This window comes from Symphalangus syndactylus, chromosome Y (genome assembly GCF_028878055.3).
Source record: "Symphalangus syndactylus isolate Jambi chromosome Y, NHGRI_mSymSyn1-v2.1_pri, whole genome shotgun sequence".
Taxonomy (NCBI): Eukaryota; Metazoa; Chordata; class Mammalia; order Primates; family Hylobatidae; genus Symphalangus; species Symphalangus syndactylus.
The window spans coordinates 21,825,778-21,839,107 of NC_072448.2; the positions used below are offsets into that span (position 1 = coordinate 21,825,778).

Sequence of the window (13,330 nt, forward strand, 5' to 3'; positions counted from 1 at the left end):
TTATATCACAAAATAAATATTTTTAAGGGTAATATTAATACATAAACATTGGCTTATGTGTTTAAAAATTACTTCTCTTTTTCCCAGATTTATCTGCTGCCCTTTGGGGGCTTCCCCCAGCCACCTCATCTAGACAAAGTTCTTGAGCATTTCCAAGTGTCTTCCTAGCACTATTTGATCTTTCTGAGAAATAACCATTTGATGTTTATTGTTTTGTACTGGAAGACACCAATTTTTATAGGCATATTGAATTGTTTCCAGTATATGGTTTTTTTTTCCATTTTCTGTATCCACTAAATGACTCAATTTTCTTTTCTCTCTTTTTATTTTTTTCCTTGTGAAAGCACAAACACAGGCCTTCACTTCCACAAATTATGCAGTTGAGTTTCCTACATTTGGGGAAATCTCATGGGTCAGCATATCTAGAGTGCAATAGATCGGCCTTTCCCTGTGCAAGCCACCTTCGTGATCACAGTATCTCCCTGGCAGGGAAGTATCCATTTTGTTTTTAAGACTTCCATTAGCCTTCAAAAGAAAATACAAATAGAAATGTAATAGAATTTAGAATAATTTCAGTATCAGCTTAAAATGTTAATTTCAATCATCCATGATTATTCTCTTCTAAAAAAGTTCTTAATTCTGACACAGGCTTCTACAAAATTGTAAGAAAAATCACTATGGTAAACAATGAAACAACTGCTAAATAAAGCTACCATACATTTTATGGAATCCTATAACAATAAAACTTTGAATTTCCTGGCAGAGTCGGGCAACTATTTCTGGTGCAATTCTTAGGCTTATTTTACTGCAGATGACACAACTAAGAATTCTAGAAGAATGCTCAAGATCTGTGTTTAGCATAAACATAGTTCTTTAAAATTATAATTTTTCCTGAAACCAGTCTGGCCACGATTGTGAAACCCCATCTCTTCTAAAAATACAAAAATTAGCCAGGCATGGTGGCGTGCACTTGTAATCCCAGCTACTCAGAAGGCTGATGCAGAGAATTGCTTGAACCCAGGAGGCAGAGGTTTCAGTGAGCCGAAATTCCGCTCCTGCACTCCTGCCTGGGTGAGACAGCGAGAATTCCTCTGACACACACATGCACACACAAACACAAATAATAGTAATAATAAATAAAAAAGAAAAACAACTCTTCTTCTTACATACAGGTTAAACTAACTACTTAGAGGCTACGGATTGCCTTTGGATAACTTAATGTTGTCTGCCATGATAACATTAACTTTTTAAAAAAAGTTTCCATTCTAGGACATTACTTTCTATGACTGTTTTTCATTGTTACTTCTGCAGTAACACATGTATGCTTTTAGATGATTCCAAATTCTGGACATGTGTATCCAACTCCCCATTACAATTTTTTATTTGGTGTCCCATATGTTTCTAAAAGGCAATCTGCTCAAACAGGTTCAATTTTTTCTATCAGTAAATTGCATTACTATTTTCTCAGCTTATCAAATCACACCCAGGACATAGGTGCTAATATCTCTTTCCTAATCTGCTTTCTCACATATCCAGTTGCTAACACCTGCCTATTCTAACTCATTAAGAGCTCATCAATCTGTCCACACGTACGTTCTGCATTGCCAGCTTTTCTGATATATAGCACCCACAATCTTTTTCTACAGATAATTTTGAATACTTCCTTACTGTGGTCTATTGTGAAATTTTCTATGCTATAGCCAGTGAGATGTTACTAATACATGCCCTTTGTTATCCTCTGATGGCTTATCAACATTGAATATCTCGCAAAATTGCTAAAAAGCCAAGTTATGTCAATACTACGTCTGTACCCACTGTCTACTTAAAAAAAAAATTAACTTAACAAGGCAACCTTTTTCAACAGCAAGCTGCTTTTTACTCTCCAAATCTAAGTCACATATGCCCTATAATAGGCAGAAGATCACTTTGTATCATATTTTTTTTGTTTATTCTGATGCTTTGTATCCCACCCGGGCTGTTTATTCTGTACTGTATTTTCAAAATCACAATTAAGACAGATTCAAAATACTTTATCTGAAATTCAAAAAGCTCAATTAAGCAAGACTTTTTAAAAATAATATTGGTATGTAACTCAATTTCTGATGCAATAAAGACTTAATTGAGAGACGCTATTTCAGTTTGCATTCAGGTACTCTTCACCCTTAAAGGGAATATCCATTTCTCTTATAGAAACATTAATATGTTCGATTCTTAAGTACTTTTGGGGGCCTTACAGGGAATGGTATACAAAGTGATGCAAATGTGTTGACTCAGTTTTCTCAAACACAAGAATTCCTAAAACCTAAAACACATTGCTTAAATGCCTTGAGATGTATAAATATATGCTGAACCTTGGCAATTACAATTAAACTTAAGTTATGTCATAAACCGACCATGTGTTTTGCACGAGCAACTAAAATCTCAAGTTAAATTGTGCAAAACAAAATTTTTGTGAATTCTTAGGTTTGATACTTTTACATTTAAAATATATATGGTATTTATGTTTGTATAATATATGCACTTACTCTACTAAAATTATCCCAAAATCTCAGATGCAGCCAGGCTAGGCTGAGAAAAAGAAAGCACAGAGGTAGTCAGAGCAGGAAGAGTGAAGGGTAAAATTCATTTTCTCCTGAAGGTATATATTAATAATACAAATAACACTTTCATTACAGGAATGTGTGACCATAGAACTTAGTTTTAGATAGTAAAATATTTGTGATTTTAACAAGTTACTTAAAATGATCTGCTAATTGTCTGAGTCAATCATTCATATAAACGTGACCTCTAGCTCATCTTGCTGTTGAATGATAGAGACAAGGCAGATGCATTCTAACCAACTCACACATATACACAAAATCAACATGGACATAGAGGAGAGAATTAGTGTTTGTACCAGTGTATTACTTACTAATAAAATTCAACGAGTGTATATGGCTGTGTCATTAGTCTGATGGGAGATGGGAGAAATCCACTCAGGGAGGAATATATTTTCTCAATAATGGCACCTTACATTTATAAACTGTAATGGTTTTCTGAAAATGTTTCTTTGATTTACTTATGTAAATTAGAGAGCTAATAAATGAGATAACCAAGACTTTAATTATAATTAAAATAAGAAAATTGACTGCTATGGAATTTATAGTTGGATTATTTTCCTGGAAAAATCAGATACTACTTTTTATATGTACATGAGTTTTATGCAATTAGCATTGTATTCTTGGTGAAACAAAATGATTTCCTAAAACAATAATGTTAGATATGAAAGATTAGAATCTACCATAGTTGCAATGCATTTTTATTTAATTTACTTCTTTATTCTTTTCAAAATCCTTTTCTATTTTCATTCTATATAGCATTAGAATTATTCTCACTAGCAATTACTCCATCATTTGTATGCCATTAATGAACTTCTACCATTATATAACATGTTTCACAGCCCCAGGAGGAGGGAGGACCAACAGTGGCACAAGAGTTGCTTCATACAGTCTGTCACACATCCTGCTGAATTTAAGCTCTCCATGAATAAAAATTGTTTCCATAGCCAGAGTTCAGCTTTAAGAAAAAGGCTAACTACTGAACTTGGAGAAAAGACAAATCTGCATTTGATAACTGATTTAAGAAATATAATGTGTGTGTAGAGGATAGAAAATTACAATTCCACTAATGGGATAGTTAATATTCGTGTTACTTTCTTCACCCTTGTGTGAAGTCTACTAGTTGAAGTTAAACCATTCCTTTTTCACACAAGACACAAGCTAACCTTATTGTGTCCAGAAATAGTGGGTTCTTGGTCTCACTGACTTCAAGAATGAAGCCGCAGACCCTCGCGGTGAGTGTTACGGCTCTTAAGGTGGCGCATCTGGAGTTTGTTCCTTCTGATGTTCAGATGTGTTCGGAGTTTCTTCCTTCTGGTGGGTTCGTGGTCTCGCTGGCTCAGGAGTGGTGAGTGTTACAGTTCTTCAGGTGGTGCGTCTGGAGTTGTTCTTTCCTCCCGGTGGGCTCGTGGTCTCGCTGCCTTCAGGAGTGAAACTGCAGACCTTTGCGGTGAGTGTTACAGCTCATAAAAGCAGTGTGGACCCAAAGAGTGAGTAGTAGCAAGATTTATTGCAATGAGCGAAAGAACAAAGCTTCCACAGTGTGGAAGGGGACCCAAGCGGGTTGCCACTGCTGGCTCCCGCAGCCTGCTTTTATTCTCTTATCTGGCCCCACCCACGTCCTGCTGATTGGTAGAGCTGAATGGTCTGTTTTGACAGGGCACTGATTGGTGCCTTTACAATCCCTGAGTTAGACATAAAGTTTCTCCATGTCCGCATCAGATCAGTTACATACAGAGTATGGACACAAAGGTTCTCCAAGGCCCCAGCAGAACAGCCAGATATAGTGTGTCAATTGCTGCATTCACAGACCCTGAGCTAGACACAGGGTGCTGAATGGTGTATTTACAATCCTTGAGCTAGACATAAAGGTTCTCCAAGGCCCCACCAGAGCAGCTAGATACAAAGTGTCAATTGGTGCATTCATAAACCTCGAGCTAGACACAGGGTGCTGATTGGTGTGTTTACAAACCCTGAGCTAGATACAGTGTCGATTGGTGTATTTACAATCCTTGAGCTAGACATAAAGGTTCTCCACAACTCCACCAGACCTAGGAGCACAGCTGGCTTCACCCAGTGGGTCCGGCACTGGGGCTGGAGGTGGAGCTGCCTGCCAGTCCCACGCCATGCGCTGGCACTCCTCAGCCCTTGGGTGGTTGGTCGATGGGACCGGGCGCCGAAGAGCAGGGGGCGGTGCTCGTCCGGGAGGCTCTGGCCGCACAGGAGCCCATGGAGGCAGGGGAAGGCTCAGGCATGGCGGGTTGCAGGTCCCGAGCCCTGCCCCTCGGGAAGGCAGCTAAGGCCTGGTGAGAAATCAAGCGCAGCTCCGGTGGGCTGGCACTGCTGAGGGACCCAGTACACCCTCCGCAGTCACTGGCCCAGGTGCTAAGCCCCTCATTGCCCCGGGCTAGCAGGGCCAGCCAGCTGCTCCGAGTGTGGGCCCGCCAAGCCTACACCCACCCGGAACTCCAGCTGGCTCACAAGAGCTGTACGCAGCCCTGGTTCCCGCTCGCGTCTCTCCCTCCACACCTCCCTGCAAGCTGAGGGAGCCGGCTCTGGCCTTGGCCAGCCCAGAAAGGGGCTCCCACAGTGCAGCAGTGGGCTGAAAGGTTCCTCAAGTGCCGCCAAAGTGGGAGCCCAGGCAGAAGGTGCCGAAAGCGAGCGAGGGCTGTGAGGACTGCCAGCACACTGTCACTTCTCATTATCACTCTGAAGGATTGTACTTTGTCAGAGGGTAAATCAAGACATCTTTATTAGGCCATGTGTTTACTTAGTGTCTCCTCTATTACTGAACATTGTTTAGTGATTTGCTTTCAAGGATTTTTGTGTTTGTTTCAAAAAAGTCCTTGCTGCAATGATCAAACTTGATAAAGCAAATTGTGGCCTCTTGTGGATGTTCACATTCTGTGCAGTTGGTATCTATCTGATTCTATGGAAGCTAGCCAAAGTTTGGACTGAATGTGGATGAGACCCGCCACTGGGGAGTGATGGAGGTATCAAAGGACATGCTGGGTTAGGGGAGGTGGCTGTCACATAGGGAGTGGAGTTTTGAAAACTTACATCAAAATATTTCTCTTCCTGGCGCCACCCAATATTGCCATCAGGAAACATTTGATAAAAAATACAATAGAAAATGGTAGGAGAACAAAGCAGGTGGTGAGTGTGGCAACAGGAGCAGTCAGAAGCAGCTGTAGAGCCACCCTGGACAGAAGAATGATAGATGATGCTCCGCAGTTTGAAGGAAGTGTGGTTCCCAGTGGTACAGATGTTTCTCCATACAGTCTGTCATATATGCAGCTAGATGCAAGCTAAGAATGGAAAGCTTTTCCATAGACAGAGTTCAGTTTATAGAAAAGAGCTAACTACAGAACTTGAAGAATAGATGAATGTGCATTTAATAAGTTATGTAACAATTACAGTGTGCTGAGTAGAGGATACAAAATTACAATTCTATTCCAATTACATAAATATTTTTGTTAACTTTCATCCTTGGGGAAAGTTTCCTACTTGAAGATAAAACATTTCTACTGTTTCTTATCTTAGAACAAAACTATTTAGGTTTCTGTACAAACCTAAGTTTTCACTTTTATATTAAGACACCACCATGTAACTTTTATTGCAATAAACATGTCATGCCAAGTAGTAAATTGATAAGTAGAGAAATGCCCCAGTGTGGTACCCAGTGAAATGTGGTGTCTGGACAGTCATTGCTTTCTAGAACTCTGGACCGACAACTAGGAAGTGTTGAAGTGACTGAAAATTTGAAGGTCACAAGTACAGCATGGGCAAAATGGGGATTGACAGTAACTATGACCATGCCACGGAAATATCCTAGGAAATTTCGGCTATAACAAGAGAACGAAACTCCATATGCACATTTCTTCTGGATCACTTTTGGAGCACTAAAGCAGATAACAAACTTAGTGCTAATGTACATGTGCTAAGGGAAGCCTGATTTTAAGACTAACTTCATTCTTTCCTCATGTTAAAGAGCCTTCAAGGGACATTGCCTACCAGATCCAAGCTTTGCCAGCTTATTTTTCCTCATGATCAGCTCCTATCTATCAGCTGACAGTTCTACCCATGTGCGCCAGTGCTCTTCTTTACAGCTTCACACCTGTAACACTGTTCTCTGCAGCCAACATAGGAGGTCTCACTTAATGCTCCACTTTCCTTCCAGCTCCTTCAAACGATTGGCCACACATGAAATTTGGCACTTAACTTTACTAATATACACCCAGGACGTGCATTACTGGTTCCTACCTCACCTTCATTAGCCTGGAGGAAAGGTTATTTTTAGAGTGCCACTGTCATGCAGCTTGGCCATGTCTTCCTGTTCTCACTCACCCTGATGCTCTTGGTTGGATTTCATCATAATCTTCAGGATTATATGCTTACTGAGGACAGGAACAACCAAATTAAAAAATACGTGCTTGCTGAAATTACTCCAAGATTTCTAGAAGAGTCTTACCTTTTTCTGCACCCATATCTCTGGGATTTAGTTTCTTTTAATATGAGTGCTACATAACATGTTAAGACATCATATTAATTTGGACACTACCGATAGGGGAAATAGAACAAAAATAGCTGTGGTTGGCAGCACTTTAAAAATGAATATTAAACTACCACAATCTTGAACAAATATCTTTATTGTAAAAATCAAATAAGTGGGGTAAAATTGATGGTAGCTATTTCACACAAGGACACCAGACAATAGCTTAAAGTTAATTCAGAACGGAACAAAATGGTTCAAGTGCTTAACATTAGAACAGGTTGTATAACCTGATTTTCAATGGATATTACCTATTTTACAGTAAGATCTTACTATAGGAACAAAGAGATGATTCCCAGCCTCCTGTGGTGTATCATCTCGGCCTCCCAAAATGCTGAGATTAGAGGCATGAGCCACCATGCCCAGGGCGATTCCAACCTTTTTATGAAAGTTCTGTGACTTCCTCCACCTTGCCTTCACCCACAAAACAAGCATTACTAAGAATTCCAATATATAATACAAATAAAGCAACTGCCATGACCAAAGTACTACATTGATATATGTATGTTTTTCCATGGTCTGTTGAATTTTTGTATTGCTTTAACAGAGACCTTTGACATGTCTAAAAGGATGAGTACAAAGCTTAATGTAATCATGGCTTTTCTTTGACAAGTCTTCTAAAAACTGCCTTACAACTTTTTGCAAGTATAAGTAGCAATGGTTTACTCTCTGAGGGAAAGGAAATAATCAGCAGGACCACTATTCCTAGCCACTGGCAGAAGCATGTACGCAACTCTTAGCACAACACACGTTTCCTTGGCTTCTTGAGTACTCCTGTGTACACTGCCTATACATTTTTATATCATCTCCAAATGTATACATGAATTAATGTGAATGTATGTGCTATCACATTTCATTCCCAACTGCAGAATATGTCAGTTTTAAATCTATCTACCATATCTTGACTCTGACATTTATTTTTGGATTGTTACATTAAAATCAACTACCTGGGACAGTTGCTGTGGCTCATGCCTGTAATCTGAGGGCTTTGGAATGCAGAGGCAGGTAAATCACCTGAGGTCAGGAGTTTGAGACCAGTCTGGCTAACATGGTGAAACCCCATCTCTACTAAAAATACAAAAACACGTCACACATGATGCTGGGGCCTGTAGTCCCAGCTACTCCAGGGACTGAGGCAGGAGAGTCACTTGAACCCTGGAGGAAAATGTTGCAGTGAGACAGGATCATGTCATTACACTCCAGTCTGGACAACACAGTGAGACTTCATAACAACAACAATAAAATCACAAATAAAAAACCAAACCAAATAAACAAGTGACAACATTCTTCTTGAATGACTATTTCATCACAGAAAACTTAATTCCTGCCTGGTCATGATCTCTATTAGTACTACAGCAACTTATTTGAAAGTAGATGGAAACATTTCAGATTACATTTTTATTTACTTTTCTCTTATATAGGCTGCTTCCTTACATGGTGAGAAAAGGCAGTCTGAAAAGTAAGATGTGCAGCCTAAGGGAGTTACTTCAAAAGGCCAGTTTCCTGACAAAGATCGAATCTTTTTTTCTATCATCAGATTTTTAAAATTATAGAACATGCCTTACTTTTATATGTAAAACATAAACGTCAGTAAAGAAGTGATTTATTCCATCTTCTTGCCTTATGCCATGAAGTATAATGTCTCATATGTGACATAATTAAGGTAATGCTTTCCTTAGAAATAAAAAAAAGTAACCAGTTCATTGATACAATATTCCTCAAATTAGTCAGAGGCCATGCATTTGTGATGGAAGATCTGAATACATAAACTGAGTTTAAAATTAGCTTACTTTTACCAGAAAGAGAACATAAGCATTCTAAGTGAAAAAATAACTACAAAACAAAGTAGCGTCACTTTTGATATTATTCAGATAAACTTTTTGGTCAAGGTGAGACTTAGTTGTAAAATTAGCTGTTCAGGCCGGGCGCGGTGGCTCACGCCTGTAATCCCAGTACTTTGGGAGGTCGAGGAGGGCAGATCACGAGGTCAGGAGATCAAGACCATCCTGGCTAACACGGTGAAACCCCGTCTCTACTAAAAATACAAAAAATTACCCGGGCGAGGTGGTGAGCACCTGTACTCCCAGCTACAGGGGAGGTTGAGGCAGGAGAATGGTGTGAACCCTGGGGGGTGGAGCCTGCAGTGAGCCGAGATCATGCCACTGCACTCCAGCCTTGTGAAAGAGCGAGACTCCGTCTCAAAAAAAAAAATTATATTAGCTACTCAACAAAATATTTTCTCCCCTATCAAAACAAAAGTAGTCCCATGAATGGAAACTTTTACATTCATTACATTCATACAAATTGTGAAGTTTACAGTCTCAGAGGCTGGCATCTCTATTCCATCATCTTCTAGTTTGTGAACCTGAACTTTAGTTAATTAACTTTATTAAAAATGTAAAGTTATGTCCTGCAGTAATGAATGCTGACACAAACCTCTTGCCAGAGTTGCCCCCACTTTTCAAGAACATGTTGTTCAAAAGCTACATGTTCTCATCTATGAGGTCGAGAGCAGCATGAGCTATGAACTTGTGCAGATGACGATAGTCATAAACGACTGTGTGAGCAACAACAGATTAAATTACCCACATGGAATGAAGAATGCAAACATTTAATTCTGTAAATTCTACGGACGATTTTCTTGTGCAGAAAAAGAAAAGTCTGACTTTGCTTTGTTTGTTATTTTCAAGAGACATACAAGAGATCTGTTTTCTCATGATATGTAATTCTTTCTTTCAAAATATAGTTTTAAAATGACACCTCAGTTTCAGGTTGAAGTGTATTCTCTCCAAAATTCCTTTGTTGATGTCCCAAGTGAACAGTACCACAGAATGTGTCTTCATTTCTGAAGGAGAGGTTACATGTAGACATGGTTATTTCACATAATGTCATTTTACAGTAGGGTGGGCCCCTAATAAAACCACTCGTGTATTTAGAAAAAAGGATCTTTTGGAGATACACACAGGGAGAAAAATGACACAGGAAGACTGGAGTTACACTGCTGCAAGACAGGGAATTTCCAGAAGCTGGGAGATTAACCAAAAAGATTCTTACTTTAAAACTTGCATAGGAAGCATGGCACCACTGACACCTTGATTGTAGACAGTGGCTCTCAGAAATGAGGCAACACATTTCTGCTATCCAAAGCCACTAAATTTTTGGTATTTTGTTACAACAGCCACAGGAAACAGAGACAACCTCCTTGTTGAGGAAGCTGTTCCCAATCCTGGGCTGGAGGAGGGTGGCCCATTGTCCCAAAATGTCTCTGACATCTAAAGCATTCTTTACTTCACTCATGTTGTCATGACAAACCTAAGGGAATCTTTAGCTAAATAGATGTTTTTGTGTCTCAATCAAGCAATAGTTTCTTTTACAATGATGATCAATGCTGAAAGATTAGGAACAAATTGTGAAAGTGCCTTAACAAGGTGAATGGTAGCAGGAGAAAGAATTAAAATCTATGTATGCAACAAGTTATTTTTATGTGTGCTCCTTTGTCAACCACAGGTCCAGTGGAGTGCACGGAAACTATATACAAGTAGCTGCATCTCAGAAAGCAATACTGATACAAGTACTCAAAACAATTTTTAATGAGTATTGTTCTCGTAGTATGAGAAAATAATGTCACAACAACACCTGTCACATAATCCCATCTATCATATTTTGGTGACAAGTCCTGAATAGTTGAAAAGTACCACACACTTAAACATTATACATTACAAGCAACTTAGAATATGCCTTCCTCAAAAGTCATTAAAGCTGACTTGGGTGCTTGAGAGAAACAGTGCAAATGTGCCAGGAATGCATTAGAAACATAAATTGAAAAGGACTGGGCTCTTCTCATGACAAAAATCTATGGGCCTGTTTGCTCCGAATGACATGTTCTCGAGCCAAGCCTGGTTTCTGGAAACATTCTTGACAAGAAAGTCAGTGTCATCATCTCTGGTGTTGCTTTTGATCTTCCTGTGCGTGGCCAAGGTGGTCACTGGGGAGGAAAGCATGCATGTATGTCCCAGCCAGGAAGTGCCAGTAGGGGTCACTGAGGGTCTTTTTGAACCCCGTATGTCCTCACCAAAAACACGATTCATGGAAACTGTCTGAATTTTAATGGATGAAACTCAGTAGGTCCTGATGAAAAATGTGATTCACGAAAACTGCCTGAACACTCATGGATGATGTTTCAAGGCTGCAACTTGCTACAGGTGAACCAGGCTTTTAAGTGCTTAAGAAGCAGCAATTCACAGTGGATGACATAGAGAACTGAATATCATAGGAAAGTCAGAAGTCATGCTAGTCTGTCCTGAATTAAAGTATATATAAACAAGTCCCAGGATATTCCTTGGCTGGCTTTTATCAGTCTCTGAGGCTCCAGAGGAAGCCTCATTTAATTGTGTTGGATTTCATTTACCTCCTCTGTCCTGATTTTCCAGTTCTAAAACCACATTACACTATATTATTACAATATAATAAAAATTCTTATGAAATGTATGCTTCTGCATGCACTCTGGATTTTGCCTTCCCAGCTGGCAAAAACTCCATTTCCAAAAATGGGTTATGATGGTGGCCAACCATTACAAGGTAGAGGCTCCTAGACATGGTCTTAAATGTGTGCCTCCTGATGAAGTAAAAAAATAGTGCATATTTTTAGCAGTCAATATTGAAATTCAAAGATGAGTAATGGGAAGTGTAAAATTATTCTTTTGTTTTGCTTTCTAACTTAAACTTGGAAGATGTCAGTAAGCTTGTCACCATTTCCCGTGTATTAGTGAAGATGAATGACTTCTGGAATAAACAAATGATAAAACTGTGATATTTCTTGTGGAATCCTATGTATTTCTATAAGAAAACTAGAAGACCTCTAACATAAAATCACAGACAACATTCTCATGATCTGAAAGTATGGCACATTCAGCTCAAGGGACCGTGAATATATGGTGGAGTATGCTAGGCTTCACTTGGCCCGGAGCAGTTAGCGCCAGCACTGTCACTTAGAAGATTTAACAGAGGTAGACAGTAAGTTAAGGACCACAGAGAGTGGTGAGAAGACCAAGGAATTAATTAGCTTGACTTAGAAAGGTCCGTAAGGGATCCATTGGGGGAAGCTAAAACCCAGTCTCCCTCAGGTCACTTAGAAAAGACAAGCAATGTAGCACTTTGTGCTCTATTTTTCTTCTTTCTACCTGAACTGTGTGTGCTATAAATATACATCCTTGCAAATAAAAGAGACCATGATATGCCTCTTGACACACCAATTTATAAGAAAGGAAGTTTTGTATGCTATAAGAGATGAAAGAAATATTCCATAAAGAAAGACATTTTGAGATACTGAGAGATCTTACAACAAAGTTTCACAGATTGGGGCAGGTGTAATGGCTCATGCCTGTAATGCCAGCACTTTGGAGGGCTGAGGCAGGCAGCCTGCTTCAGCCAGGGAATTTGAGACCAGCTAAGGCAACAGCATGGAAGAAGAAATACTTCTCTATGAAAAATACATCTCTACAGAAATACTAAAACTTTCTGGGCATGGTGGTGTGTGCCTGTAGTCCCAGCTATTTTGGAGGCTGACAGGAGAGAATTACCTGACATGGCAGTAAGCTGAAATATCCTGACTCAAAAACAAAACAAAACAGAACAAAAGAACAAAAAACAAACAAAAAACTTCAACAGATTGGCAAAAGAAATGAACCTATGAGAAACTGGGGAAAAAACATAAGTGATTCCATGACTTCTAGCGCAGATAATTAAAATACAGATGAATGACTGATGGGTGGGGACATGGATGGATATACGCAATGGTAACCCCACTGTGTGTGTTTTTAACACAAGGGATTTGAATTCAAACGAAGCTAGGTTCTATCTAGCTCTGCTACTTTCTTGCAATGTGACCAGAGGGAGACTTTAATCTACTGTTGGTCTTCTCCTTTATGTGGTAATTTTGTATCACTTCATGGTAAAGTACCCAGCACAACGTCTGACTCACAGGATGTGCTCGATTAATATTATCTAGAATAACATGGAAAGGCCAAATGCACACTGAGATGTGGGGGACTATAGCCTTGTCCACTTTCTCACTACCATCTAAGCTGCTCTCACCCTTCAATGGCAGAGTTAAGTATCTGCAACCAGGGTATCCCACAGAGCCAACAATATTCACTATCTGGTCTTCCAAAGAAAACCTCTG

General features: G+C 39.5%; 1 non-coding gene across 1 annotated transcript; it reads right to left on the minus strand.

The window, feature by feature from the left end:
• Positions 1-338: 338 nt before the first annotated feature.
• LOC129476847 (U1 spliceosomal RNA) lies at positions 339-497 on the minus strand. Its single transcript, XR_008655131.1, has one exon. It is a non-coding gene; the product is annotated as a U1 spliceosomal RNA (small nuclear RNA).
• Between the last annotated feature and the right edge of the window lie 12,833 nt (positions 498-13,330).